At 31.7% G+C, this 15,528-nt stretch overlaps 1 long non-coding RNA gene across 1 annotated transcript; it reads right to left on the bottom strand.

Annotated features, from left to right (window-relative positions):
• Nucleotides 1–12,453: 12,453 nt before the first annotated feature.
• LOC141377103 (uncharacterized) lies at nucleotides 12,454–14,744 on the bottom strand. The gene is made up of 2 exons (XR_012389098.1): nucleotides 14,292–14,744; nucleotides 12,454–13,972 (listed from the first exon to the last, which is right to left on the bottom strand). It is a non-coding gene; the product is annotated as an uncharacterized lncRNA (long non-coding RNA).
• Nucleotides 14,745–15,528: the final 784 nt, after the last annotated feature.

Below are 15,528 nucleotides of genomic sequence, written 5' to 3'. Positions count from 1 at the left end.
GAATTTATATATTGATGATCCAGGATCAACATTAGTGAATTTATTTAGTGATGGTCCAGGATCAACATTAGTGAATTTATTTAGTGATGGTCCAGGATCAACATTAGTGAATTTTTAAATTGACGATCCAGGATCAACATTAGTGAATTTATATATTGATGATCCAGGATCAACATTAGTGAATATATATATTGATGGTCCAGGATCAACATTAGTGAATATATATATTGATGGTCCAGGATCAACATTAGTGAATTTATATATTGATGATCCAGGATCAACATTAGTGAATTTTAAAATTGATGATCCAGGATCAACATTAGTGAATTTATATATTGATGATCCAGGATCAACATTAGTGAATTTTTAAATTGATGATCCAGGATCAACATTAGTGAATTTATATATTGATGGTCCAGGATCAACATTAGTGAATTTTTATATTGATGATCCAGGATCAACATTAGTGAATTTATATATTGATGGTCCAGGATCAACATTAGTGAATTTTTATATTGATGATCCAGGATCAACATTAGTGAATTTATATATTGATGGTCCAGGATCAACATTAGTGAATTTATATATTGATGGTCCAGGATCAACATTAGTGAATTTTTAAATTGGTGATCCAGGATCAACATTAGTGAATTTTTAAATTGATGATCCAGGATCAACATTAGTGAATTTATATATTGATGATCCAGGATCAACATTAGTGAATTTATATATTGATGATCCAGGATCAACATTAGTGAATTTTTATATTGATGGTCCAGGATCAACATTAGTGAATTGATATATTGATGGTCCAGGATCAACATTAGTGAATTAAAATATTGATGATCCAGGATTAAAATTAGTGAATTTATATATTGATGAACCAGGATCAACATTAGTGAGTTTATATATTGATGATCCAGGATCAACATTAGTGAATTAATTTATGATGGTCCAGGATCAACATTAGTGAATTTATATATTGATGGTCCAGGATCAACATTAGTGAATTTATATATTGATGGTCCAGGATCAACATTAGTGAATTTATATATTGATGGTCCAGGATCAACATTAGTGACTTGATATATTGATGATCCAGGATCAACATTAGTGAATTCTTTATATTGATAATCCAGGATCAACATTAGTAACTTGATATATTGATGGTCCAGGATCAACATTAGTGAATTTATATATTGATGATCCAGGATCAACATTAGTGAATTAATATATTGATGATCCAGGATCAACATTAGTGAATTCTTTATATTGATGATCCAGGATCAACATTAGTGAATTTTTATCTTGATGATCCAGGATCAACATTAGTGAATTTATTTATTGATGATCCAGGATCAACATTAGTGAATTTATTTATTGATGATCCAGGATCAACATTTGTGAATTTATTTATTAATGATCCAGGATCAACATTAGTGAATTGATATATTGATGATCCAGGATCAACATTAGTGAATTTATATATTGATGGTCCAGGATCAACATTAGTGAATTTATATATTGATGGTCCAGGATCAACATTAGTGAATTTATTTAGTGATGGTCCAGGATCAACATTAGTGAATTTATATATTAATGATCCAGGATCAACATTAGTGACTTTATTTATTAATGATCCAGGATCAACATTAGTGAATTGATATATTGATGATCCAGGATCAACATTAGTGAATTAATATATTGATGGTCCAGGATTAACATTAGTGAATTCTTTATATTGATGATCCAGGATCAACATTAGTGAATTTTTATATTGATGATCCAGGATCAACATTAGTGACTTGATATATTGATGATCCAGGATCAACATTAGTGAATTTTTAAATTGATGATCCAGGATCAACATTAGTGAATTTATATATTGATGATCCAGGATTAAAATTAGTGAATTTATATATTGATGAACCAGGATCAACATTAGTGAATTAATTTATGATGGTCCAGGATCAACATTAGTGAATTTATATATTGATGGTCCAGGATCAACATTAGTGAATTCTTTATATTGATGATCCAGGATCAACATTAGTGACTTGATATATTGATGGTCCAGGATCAACATTAGTGACTTGATATATTGATGGTCCAGGATCAACATTAGTGAATTCTTTATATTGATGATCCAGGATCAACATTAGTGACTTGATATATTGATGGTCCAGGATCAACATTAGTGAATTAATATATTGATGGTCCAGGATCAACATTAGTGAATTTATATATTGATGGTCCAGGATCAACATTAGTGAATTGATATATTGATGATCCAGGATCAACATTAGTGAATTGATATATTGATGATCCAGGATCAACATTAGTGAATTTTTAAATTGATGATCCAGGATCAACATTAGTGAATTTATATATTGATGGTCCAGGATCAACATTAGTGAATTGATATATTGATGATCCAGGATCAACATTAGTGAATTGATATATTGATGATCCAGGATCAACATTAGTGAATTTTTAAATTGATGGTCCAGGATCAACATTAGTGAATTAATTTATGATGGTCCAGGATCAACATTAGTGAATTTATATATTGATGGTCCAGGATCAACATTAGTGAATTCTTTATATTGATGATCCAGGATCAACATTAGTGACTTGATATATTGATGGTCCAGGATCAACATTAGTGACTTGATATATTGATGGTCCAGGATCAACATTAGTGAATTCTTTATATTGATGATCCAGGATCAACATTAGTGAATTTTTATATTGATGATCCAGGATCAACATTAGTGAATTTATTTATTGATGATCCAGGATCAACATTAGTGAATTTATTTATTGATGATCCAGGATCAACATTAGTGAATTTATTTATTGATGATCCAGGATCAACATTAGTGAATTTATTTATTGATGATCCAGGATCAATATTAGTGAATTTATATATTGATGATCCAGGATCAACATTAGTGAATTTATATATTGATGATCCAGGATCAACATTAGTGAATTTATTTATTGATGATCCAGGATCAACATTTGTGAATTTATTTATTAATGATCCAGGATCAACATTAGTGAATTTATATATTGATGATCCAGGATCAACATTAGTGAATTTATTTATTGATGGTCCAGGATCAACATTAGTGAATTTATATATTGATGGTCCAGGATCAACATTAGTGAATTTATTTAGTGATGGTCCAGGATCAACATTAGTGAATTTATTTAGTGATGGTCCAGGATCAACATTAGTGAATTTATATATTGATGATCCAGGATCAACTTTAGTGAATTTATATATTGATGATCCAGGATCAACATTAGTGAATTAATATATTGATGATCCAGGATCAACATTAGTGACTTTATTTAGTGATGGTCCAGGATCAACATTAGTGAATTGATATATTGATGATCCAGGATCAACATTAGTGAATTTTTATATTGATGATCCAGGACCAACATTAGTGAATTTATATATTGATGATCCAGGATCAACATTAGTGAATTTATATATTGATGGTCCAGGATCAACATTAGTGAATTTATTTATTGATGGTCCAGGATCAACATTAGTGAATTTATATATTGATGGTCCAGGATCAACATTAGTGAATTTATTTAGTGATGGTCCAGGATCAACATTAGTGAATTTATTTAGTGATGGTCCAGGATCAACATTAGTGAATTTATTTAGTGATGGTCCAGGATCAACATTAGTGAATTTATATATTGATGATCCAGGATCAACATTAGTGAATTTATATATTGATGATCCAGGATCAACATTAGTGAATTTTTATATTGATGGTCCAGGATCAACATTAGTGAATTTATTTAGTGATGGTCCAGGATCAACATTATTGAATTTATTTAGTGATGATCCAGGATCAACATTATTGAATTTATTTAGTGATGGTCCAGGATCAACATTATTGAATTTATTTAGTGATGATCCAGGATCAACATTAGTGAATATATATATTGATGGTCCAGGATCAACATTAGTGAATTTTTAAATTGATGATCCAGGATCAACATTAGTGAATTTATATATTGATGGTCCAGGATCAACATTAGTGAATTTTTAAATTGATGATCCAGGATCAACATTAGTGAATTTATATATTGATGATCCAGGATCAACATTAGTGAATTTTAAAATTGATGATCCAGGATCAACATTAGTGAATTTATATATTGATGATCCAGGATCAACATTAGTGAATTTTAAAATTGATGATCCAGGATCAACATTAGTGAATTTATATATTGATGATCCAGGATCAACATTAGTGAATTGATATATTGATGATCCAGGATCAACATTAGTGAATTGATTTATTGATGATCCAGGATCAACATTAGTGAATTGATATATTGATGATCCAGGATCAACATTAGTGAATTTTTTATATTGATGATCCAGGATCAACATTAGTGAATTGATATATTGATGATCCAGGATCAACATTAGTGAATTGATATATTGATGGTCCAGGATCAACATTAGTGAATTGATATATTGATGATCCAGGATCAACATTAGTGAATCAAAATATTGATGATCCAGGATTAACATTAGTGAATTTATATATTGATGATCCAGGATCAACATTAGTGAATCAAAATATTGATGATCCAGGATTAACATTAGTGAATTTATATATTGATGATCCAGGATCAACATTAGTGAATTTATATATTGATGATCCAGGATCAACATTAGTGAATTTATTTAGTGATGGTCCAGGATCAACATTAGTGAATTTATTTAGTGATGGTCCAGGATCAACATTATTGAATTTATTTAGTGATGATCCAGGATCAACATTAGTGAATTTTTAAATTGACGATCCAGGATCAACATTAGTGAATTTATATATTGATGATCCAGGATCAACATTAGTGAATTTATATATTGATGATCCAGGATCAATATTAGTGAATATATATATTGATGATCCAGGATCAACATTAGTGAATTTATTTAGTGATGGTCCAGGATCAACATTAGTGAATTTATTTAGTGATGGTCCAGGATCAACATTATTGAATTTATTTAGTGATGATCCAGGATCAACATTAGTGAATTTTTAAATTGACGATCCAGGATCAACATTAGTGAATTTATATATTGATGATCCAGGATCAACATTAGTGAATTTATATATTGATGATCCAGGATCAATATTAGTGAATATATATATTGATGGTCCAGGATCAACATTAGTGAATATATATATTGATGGTCCAGGATCAACATTAGTGAATTTTTAAATTGATGATCCAGGATCAACATTAGTGAATTTATATATTGATGATCCAGGATCAACATTAGTGAATATATATATTGATGGTCCAGGATCAACATTAGTGAATATATATATTGATGGTCCAGGATCAACATTAGTGAATTTATATATTGATGATCCAGGATCAACATTAGTGAATTTTAAAATTGATGATCCAGGATCAACATTAGTGAATTTATATATTGATGATCCAGGATCAACATTAGTGAATTTTTAAATTGATGATCCAGGATCAACATTAGTGAATTTATATATTGAATGTCCAGGATCAACATTAGTGAATTTTTATATTGATGATCCAGGATCAACATTAGTGAATTTATATATTGATGGTCCAGGATCAACATTAGTGAATTTTTATATTGATGATCCAGGATCAACATTAGTGAATTTATATATTGATGATCCAGGATCAACATTAGTGAATTTATATATTGATGGTCCAGGATCAACATAAGTGAATTTATATATTGATGGTCCAGGATCAACATTAGTGAATTTTTAAATTGGTGATCCAGGATCAACATTAGTGAATTTTTAAATTGATGATCCAGGATCAACATTAGTGAATTTATATATTGATGATCCAGGATCAACATTAGTGAATTTATATATTGATGATCCAGGATCAACATTAGTGAATTTTTATATTGATGGTCCAGGATCAACATTAGTGAATTGATATATTGATGGTCCAGGATCAACATTAGTGAATTAAAATATTGATGATCCAGGATTAAAATTAGTGAATTTATATATTGATGAACCAGGATCAACATTAGTGAGTTTATATATTGATGATCCAGGATCAACATTAGTGAATTAATTTATGATGGTCCAGGATCAACATTAGTGAATTTATATATTGATGGTCCAGGATCAACATTAGTGAATTTATATATTGATGGTCCAGGATCAACATTAGTGAATTTATATATTGATGGTCCAGGATCAACATTAGTGAATTGATATATTGATGATCCAGGACCAACATTAGTGAATTTTTATCTTGATGATCCAGGATCAACATTAGTGAATTTATTTATTGATGATCCAGGATCAACATTAGTGAATTCTTTATATTGATGATCCAGGATCAACATTAGTAACTTGATATATTGATGGTCCAGGATCAACATTAGTGAATTTATATATTGATGATCCAGGATCAACATTAGTGAATTAATATATTGATGATCCAGGATCAACATTAGTGAATTTTTATCTTGATGATCCAGGATCAACATTAGTGAATTTATTTATTGATGATCCAGGATCAACATTAGTGAATTTATTTATTGATGATCCAGGATCAACATTTGTGAATTTATTTATTAATGATCCAGGATCAACATTAGTGAATTGATATATTGATGATCCAGGATCAACATTAGTGAATTTATATATTGATGGTCCAGGATCAACATTAGTGAATTTATATATTGATGGTCCAGGATCAACATTAGTGACTTTATTTATTAATGATCCAGGATCAACATTAGTGAATTGATATATTGATGATCCAGGATCAACATTAGTGAATTCTTTATATTGATGATCCAGGATCAACATTAGTGAATTGATATATTGATGATCCAGGATCAACATTAGTGAATTTATATATTGATGATCCAGGATCAACATTAGTGAATTTATATATTGATGGTCCAGGATCAACATTAGTGAATTCTTTATATTGATGATCCAGGATCAACATTAGTAACTTGATATATTGATGGTCCAGGATCAACATTAGTGAATTTATATATTGATGATCCAGGATCAACATTAGTGAATTAATATATTGATGATCCAGGATCAACATTAGTGAATTTTTATCTTGATGATCCAGGATCAACATTAGTGAATTTATTTATTGATGATCCAGGATCAACATTAGTGAATTTATTTATTGATGATCCAGGATCAACATTTGTGAATTTATTTATTAATGATCCAGGATCAACATTAGTGAATTGATATATTGATGATCCAGGATCAACATTAGTGAATTTATATATTGATGGTCCAGGATCAACATTAGTGAATTTATATATTGATGGTCCAGGATCAACATTAGTGACTTTATTTATTAATGATCCAGGATCAACATTAGTGAATTGATATATTGATGATCCAGGATCAACATTAGTGAATTCTTTATATTGATGATCCAGGATCAACATTAGTGAATTGATATATTGATGATCCAGGATCAACATTAGTGAATTAATATATTGATGGTCCAGGATCAACATTAGTGAATTCTTTATATTGATGATCCAGGATCAACATTAGTGAATTTTTATATTGATGATCCAGGATCAACATTAGTGACTTGATATATTGATGATCCAGGATCAACATTAGTGAATTTATTTATTGATGATCCAGGATCAACATTAGTGAATTTATATATTGATGATCCAGGATTAAAATTAGTGAATTTATATATTGATGAACCAGGATCAACATTAGTGAATTAATTTATGATGGTCCAGGATCAACATTAGTGAATTCTTTATATTGATGATCCAGGATCAACATTAGTGACTTGATATATTGATGGTCCAGGATCAACATTAGTGACTTGATATATTGATGGTCCAGGATCAACATTAGTGAATTCTTTATATTGATGATCCAGGATCAACATTAGTGACTTGATATATTGATGGTCCAGGATCAACATTAGTGAATTAATATATTGATGGTCCAGGATCAACATTAGTGAATTTATATATTGATGGTCCAGGATCAACATTAGTGAATTGATATATTGATGATCCAGGATCAACATTAGTGAATTGATATATTGATGATCCAGGATCAACATTAGTGAATTTTTAAATTGATGATCCAGGATCAACATTAGTGAATTTATATATTGATGGTCCAGGATCAACATTAGTGAATTGATATATTGATGATCCAGGATCAACATTAGTGAATTGATATATTGATGATCCAGGATCAACATTAGTGAATTTTTAAATTGATGATCCAGGATCAACATTAGTGAATTTATATATTGATGATCCAGGATTAAAATTAGTGAATTTATATATTGATGGTCCAGGATCAACATTAGTGAATTAATTTATGATGGTCCAGGATCAACATTAGTGAATTTATATATTGATGGTCCAGGATCAACATTAGTGAATTCTTTATATTGATGATCCAGGATCAACATTAGTGAATTTTTATATTGATGATCCAGGATCAACATTAGTGAATTTATTTATTGATGATCCAGGATCAACATTAGTGAATTTATTTATTGATGATCCAGGATCAACATTAGTGAATTTATTTATTGATGATCCAGGATCAATATTAGTGAATTTATATATTGATGATCCAGGATCAACATTTGTGAATTTATTTATTAATGATCCAGGATCAACATTAGTGAATTTATATATTGATGATCCAGGATCAACATTAGTGAATTTATTTATTGATGGTCCAGGATCAACATTAGTGAATTTATATATTGATGGTCCAGGATCAACATTAGTGAATTTATTTAGTGATGGTCCAGGATCAACATTAGTGAATTTATATATTGATGATCCAGGATCAACTTTAGTGAATTTATATATTGATGATCCAGGATCAACATTAGTGAATTAATATATTGATGATCCAGGATCAACATTAGTGAATTAATATATTGATGATCCAGGATCAACATTAGTGACTTTATTTAGTGATGGTCCAGGATCAACATTAGTGAATTGATATATTGATGATCCAGGATCAACATTAGTGAATTTTTATATTGATGATCCAGGACCAACATTAGTGAATTTATATATTGATGATCCAGGATCAACATTAGTGAATTTATATATTGATGGTCCAGGATCAACATTAGTGACTTTATTTAGTGATGGTCCAGGATCAACATTAGTGAATTGATATATTGATGATCCAGGATCAACATTAGTGAATTTTTATATTGATGATCCAGGACCAACATTAGTGAATTTATATATTGATGATCCAGGATCAACATTAGTGAATTTATATATTGATGGTCCAGGATCAACATTAGTGAATTTATTTATTGATGGTCCAGGATCAACATTTGTGAATTTATATATTGATGGTCCAGGATCAACATTAGTGAATTTATATATTGATGGTCCAGGATCAACATTAGTGAATTTATTTAGTGATGGTCCAGGATCAACATTAGTGAATTTATTTAGTGATGGTCCAGGATCAACATTAGTGAATTTATTTAGTGATGGTCCAGGATCAACATTAGTGAATTTATTTAGTGATGGTCCAGGATCAACATTAGTGAATTTATATATTGATGATCCAGGATCAAAATTAGTGAAACAGAAATTTGCTAAATCATATCCCACATTAACAGTTTTTTTTGTATCAAGTTCGACATCTTAATTTCTTCTTGAAAAGCAACAAATCAGATTTTTGCATCAATTATTATAACACTTTTTTGATTCCCCTGTCAATTCTTAAAATCATTGGAAATAGAAATGCTGTACACTATGCTTTGTGTATTTAATTTAACTGAATATATATATATATATATATATATATATATATATATATATATATATATATATATATATATATATATTTTTTTTTTTTTTTTTTTTTATGCATTTTTTAAAATATTTTTTAATAGTTAATAAAATGCATAGACACATTTGAAGGCAACCCCCCCCCCCCCCCAACCATCAAATATTATTGAAATATAATATGCGTTGTGTCATCACTGCTCATTAACAGAAGACTGATTAAACACAGGAACAGCTTGAAAATATTTAGCTGCAGTGATACGAGAAATCTGCTATACAGTTGTTTGCCAAAGGATGGCGCTAAACACAAAGGATTTTGCAAAAGTCCGCACTGCAACATTTTTTTCTCCATGGTGATTTCCAAAACCTTAGAAGCATTTGTTAAAATGATAGTACACATGAATATGAAAATGAATTGTTTTATTCTCAATGTGGTTTTAAGCCTGTATACTTTTTCTCTGCTGAACTCAAAAGAAGCTACTAACATCTTTCAAAATATGGTTTTATGTGTACAACAGAAGAAAGAACTCAAATAGGTTTTGCACAAGTAAAGAATGGCAAACTATTCCATTAAAGTTTAACAATTATTTAGCTTATTGTGCAGTTTTTATGGCATGTTGCCTTTTTTAAATGTTGATATGAACTAATTAGCTTTGTTTCCATGCTTGGGGATTTAAGGTGTTGCGGATGAAAATTAAGAGCCCACCCCAACCCTAAACCCAACCATCACAGTAATGTAAAAATATTAATTATTGTTATACAGTGTCATAAAAAAATGCTGCTATATTGATGTGCATATTGCATTTACAGCCGGCCACGTATCCAATCTAGACTTTACTGTTTTTCTTGCATATATGGATTTCTTTGGTTCTTAAGAGAAAACTGAATTCATTGTGTTTGGAAACAGAGATGAGGTTCTCAAGGTGAATGCGTACCTCTAAGGGTCAAACAACAAAAATAAAGGTCAAGAATCTTGGTGTGACTCTTGAGTCAGATCTTAGTTTCAATAGTCATGTCAAAGCAAAGAGTAAATCTGCATACTCTCATCTCAAAACTTTGCAAGAATTAGATGCTTCGTTTCCAGTGAGGACTTATTTAAGCTTTTATCAGCAGTAGGGTGGATTACTGTAACGGACTTTCACTGGCCTTCCCAAAAAGACAGACAGTTGCAGCTCATCCAGAACGATGCGGTCAGGATTCTGACCAGAACCAGAAAATCAGAGCCCATCACATCCATCCTCAGGTCTCTACACTGGCTCCCAGTTACATTCAGGATAGATTTTAAAGTATTACTACTCATCTATAAATCATTAAATGGCCTAGGACCTCAATACATTACAAATATGCTGAATTCAAACCTAAAAGATCACTCAGATAATTAAGATCATATGAACTAGAAAGTCCATGAGTTGGAAGCAGGGTGAATCTGCCTTTAACTAACAGCGCCCCCCACTGCTGCAATAAGCTTCCAGAAATGATCAGATGTGCTCCAACATTAGGCACATTTACATCAAGACTGAAAACACATCTGTTTAGCTGTGCCTTTACTGAATGAGCACTGTGCTGTGTCCCACAGATCACACTAGTATGTCTTTTTTTCTTTTTCATTGTTTTATAACACATTTTAATCTGTTTTTATTGTATATGTTTTATTTTCTTATACTTGTCTCTTTTATTCCTGTTTATGTAAAGCACTCTGAATTACCACTGTGTATTAAATGTGCTATGTACAGTTGAAGTCAGAATTATTAGCCCATCGACTTTTTCCCCCAATTTCTATTTAACGGAGTAGATTTTTTTCAGCACATTTCTAAACTGAATAGTTTTAAAAACTCATTTCTAATAACTGATTTATTTTATATTTGCCATGACAATAAATAATATTTGACTAGATATTTTTCAGGACACTTCTATACAGCTTAAAGTGACATTTAAAGGCTTAACTAGGTTAATGATGTAAACTAGGCAGGTTAAGGGAATTAGGCAAGTTATTGTACAGTATAGCAGTGGTTTGTTCAGTAGACTCTTGAAAAAAATTGCTTAAAGGGGCTAATGATATTAACCTTAAAACGTTTTTCAAAAAATTAAAAACTGCTTTTATTGTAGCCGAAATAAAACAAATAAGACTCTCTCCAGAAAAATAAAAATAGTATCAGACAAACTGTGAAAATTTCCTTGCTCTGTTAAACATCATTTGGGAAATGTAAAAAAAAAAGAGGAAAAATTGAAAGGGTTCTAATAATTCTGACTTCAACTGTAAATAAACTTGTGTTGTGTTGTCTTGCCTTACCTTGCCATGCATTGGTTGTTGCCAACATCTTGGGAAAATTTAAAGTCAACACCTTTAGAAATATATTTTCTGAGAAAATGGTGACATGTTCAACACTAATTTGTCCAACAAATAAGATTAATCACTCTCACGCTATTTTTATATTATTACTGTGGGTTGTTTTTCTACATTTTTGCTGTCACACGCCATAAGACATTTAAAAAAAATGTAAAAAATAGTGTTTATTTGTAATAAAGCATGTTTACTCTATTTGCAAACAGCCCACATCCAAATTCACAGAATAAAAACACAAACACAGTTTGAATTTGTCAGAAATATTTAATAAAAGTAATCACTGCTCTTACATTTAGAGTCGAGACATTTCTCTCGTTCGACATTATGCAGATTCTCTAAATGACCATTCGCTTTGTTCCATAATGTACAATTTGTTTCTGTACAAAACAAAACAAAAAATGCTAAACTTTGTATAAAAAATATAAGTTAATTTAAAATCGAACTCTAATTAACAAAATAACAATGGTATTAATCAATAACTGTGGCAATAATAATAATAATAATAATATAATAGGCGCAATAATATTATTAACAATAATAATAATAGTCTCTAAACATAGTGCATATGAGGGGAAAAGACAACTGGTTGTGGATGATCTTGGTGACCGAGGTGCTGACTCTGTAGGTGGGATTGGTAGCATTACTCCAGAGCAAACACACACACACACACACACACACACGCAAGCATACACACACTTGCATGCACACAGGATCAGAAAGTGCATGGCTGCCTAAGATAGCACCATTAGAATGTAGCTTACATCTCCAAACTCAATCTCTACACAGTGAGCATGTCGCACAACCATTGGAAGCCATGATTAACATTCCCACATCTGACGGTGTACGCCTTTGGTACACTTAAAAACTAACAGGCATCTTGAAGCAGTTTTGTGACAGTATTGATTACATTCGCTCATCAGTCCTGCAGTATTTACAGAAGGCCATCAGTCAGTCAGAGCTCCATCATCCTCCGCAGATGCTTCTTACAGGTACAAAAGAAATAAATAAAAGCCACCAAACTGATTTTGGCCATTAGAAACCAAGGTGAAATACAGGCAAAATGACGCACTCGCCTGTGAATCTTGTAGTCTTTTAAAAATAGTGCCCAAGTAATGTTTAATAAAGCGAGGACATTTTTACAGTATTTCCAGTAATATTGTTTTCTTCAGACGAAAGACTTCTTTTATTTTGGCAGAAAAAAAGCAGTTTTGTGTTAAAAAACAAAACTATTTTTAGCTAATTCACTTTCCTTTATCTAAGTCACTTATTTATCAGGGGTCCCCACAGTGGAGTGAACCGCCAATTATCTCGGCGTATGTTTTTTTTTACGCAGCGCTTGCTCTTCCAGCTGCGGACTATTTCTAGAAATTGTAAGTTTCAGTATATTTTTATATAAATATATTGCACTTAAATTGCACTTCAAAGTCACCATGAAGTTAAGGTTGTCCTTTTACCGCTATTTTGTTGTACAGCCATTTGAAATGTTACAGAAATAAAAAAATAAAAAAAATTAGGGCAGTGCATGATTTTTTTCTTTAGGGAGCGATTGGATCGTTAAAAGAAGACTGTTGCTATGATAGCTTCGCCCTTAAGGACTGACAGCACCGCCCTAAAGGACTGATAGTTCTCCCCTAAATGACTGGTAGCTCCACCTTAAAGGACTGATAGCTCCGCTCTAAAGGACTGACAGCTCCACCCTAAAGGACTGATAGCTCCGCCCTAAAAGACTGATAGCTCAGCCCTAAAGGACTGGTAGCTCCGCCCTAAATTACTGCTATCGCCATCCTAATAGCTTCGCCCTTAAGGACTGACAGCACCGCCCTAAAGGACTGATAGTTCTCCCCTAAATGACTGGTAGCTCCACCCTAAAAGACTGATAGCTCAGCCCTAAAGGACAGATAGCTCCACTCTAAAGGGCTGATAGATCCGCCCTAAATAACTGATAGTTCTGCCCAAATGACTGATAGCTCCACCCCAAAGCACTGTTAGCTCCGCCCTAAATTACTGCTATCGCCATCCTAATAACTGATACCTCCACCCTAAAAGACTGATAGCTCCGCCCTAACGAACTGACAGCTCCACCTTAAAGGACTGACAGGTTTGCCTTAAAGGACTAATAGCTCGCTCCCTAATGACTGACAGCTGCGCTCTAAATGACTGACAGCTTCACCCTATATGATTGACAGCTCTGCCCTTAAGGACAGATAGCCCCACCTTAAATGACTGATAGCCCCACCCTAAATGACTGATAGCTCCGCCCTAAATGACTGATAGCCCCACCCTAAATGACTGATAGCTCTGCCCTAAATGACTGATAGCTCCACCCTAAAGTACTATTACCTCCGCCCTAAATGACTGATAGCTCCACCCTTAATTACTGATATCTCCATCCTTAATTACTGATATCTCCATCCTAAAGGACTAATATCTCCATTCTAAGGGACTGATATCTCCATCCTAAATTACTGATATCTCCATCCTAAATTACTGATATCCCCATCCTAAAGGACTGATATCCCCATCCTAAAGGACTGATAGTTCAGTCCTAAAGTAACTCCAGGAATTACCAGGATGTAAAGAAAAGTCATTTTGAGGAAGAGGGAAAGTTATGGTTTTTGATTAAAGGTTATGAATTTTTACAAAAGAATGAAGAGCACAGATATTATTTATGTAAAGAACTACTATACACATACAGATAAGAAGAGTAACTTTTGATTTCATGGTGACTTTAAACTGAATACTAGTATCCTGGAAAATAGAACAAAAATAAAACTAGACATTAGTTATTAAAACAATTATGTTTTAAAATGTGTTGGAAATAAAATCTCTCTGTTAGACAGCACTTTGGAAATGTAAAAAAAAAAAAAAAAAAAAGTAGTTTCACAAGAGGAGGGCTAATCATTTTGCCTGTATTAAACTGTATTTGATTTTGAACAAATTATGGTGAAGATTAAATAATTTAAAAATATGCAAGTCAGATGCATATTTAGTTGGCCATTTACCACGCTCCAGTCCCTTGTTTACTGTTACTATCTCTCTCTCAGAAAAAAAAAAAACTTTAATGGATGATATTCAACAGAAGGTGCTTCTAGAGTGGTAAAACTGGAAAACTGCTGTTGATTTTGTGTAAAGAAGACATCAAATCTTAAAGCCTGTGAATCATTTGGGAATGACGGTTTTAAAGCTTAATCCACAGCATGAACACTGGAAAATGTTCATCTCTGTGTCATTATTGTAAGTACTGCAGCAATGTTTTTTTTAGGATTTCTATCGAATTCTATAATAGAATATTTCAAACATGCAGAACTCTCTTACTGTA

This window comes from Danio rerio, chromosome 13 (genome assembly GCF_049306965.1).
Source record: "Danio rerio strain Tuebingen ecotype United States chromosome 13, GRCz12tu, whole genome shotgun sequence".
NCBI lineage: Eukaryota > Metazoa > Chordata > Actinopteri > Cypriniformes > Danionidae > Danio > Danio rerio.
Note: the sequence above shows the minus strand (reverse complement) of the source record. Positions and strands in the feature narration are given on the sequence as shown.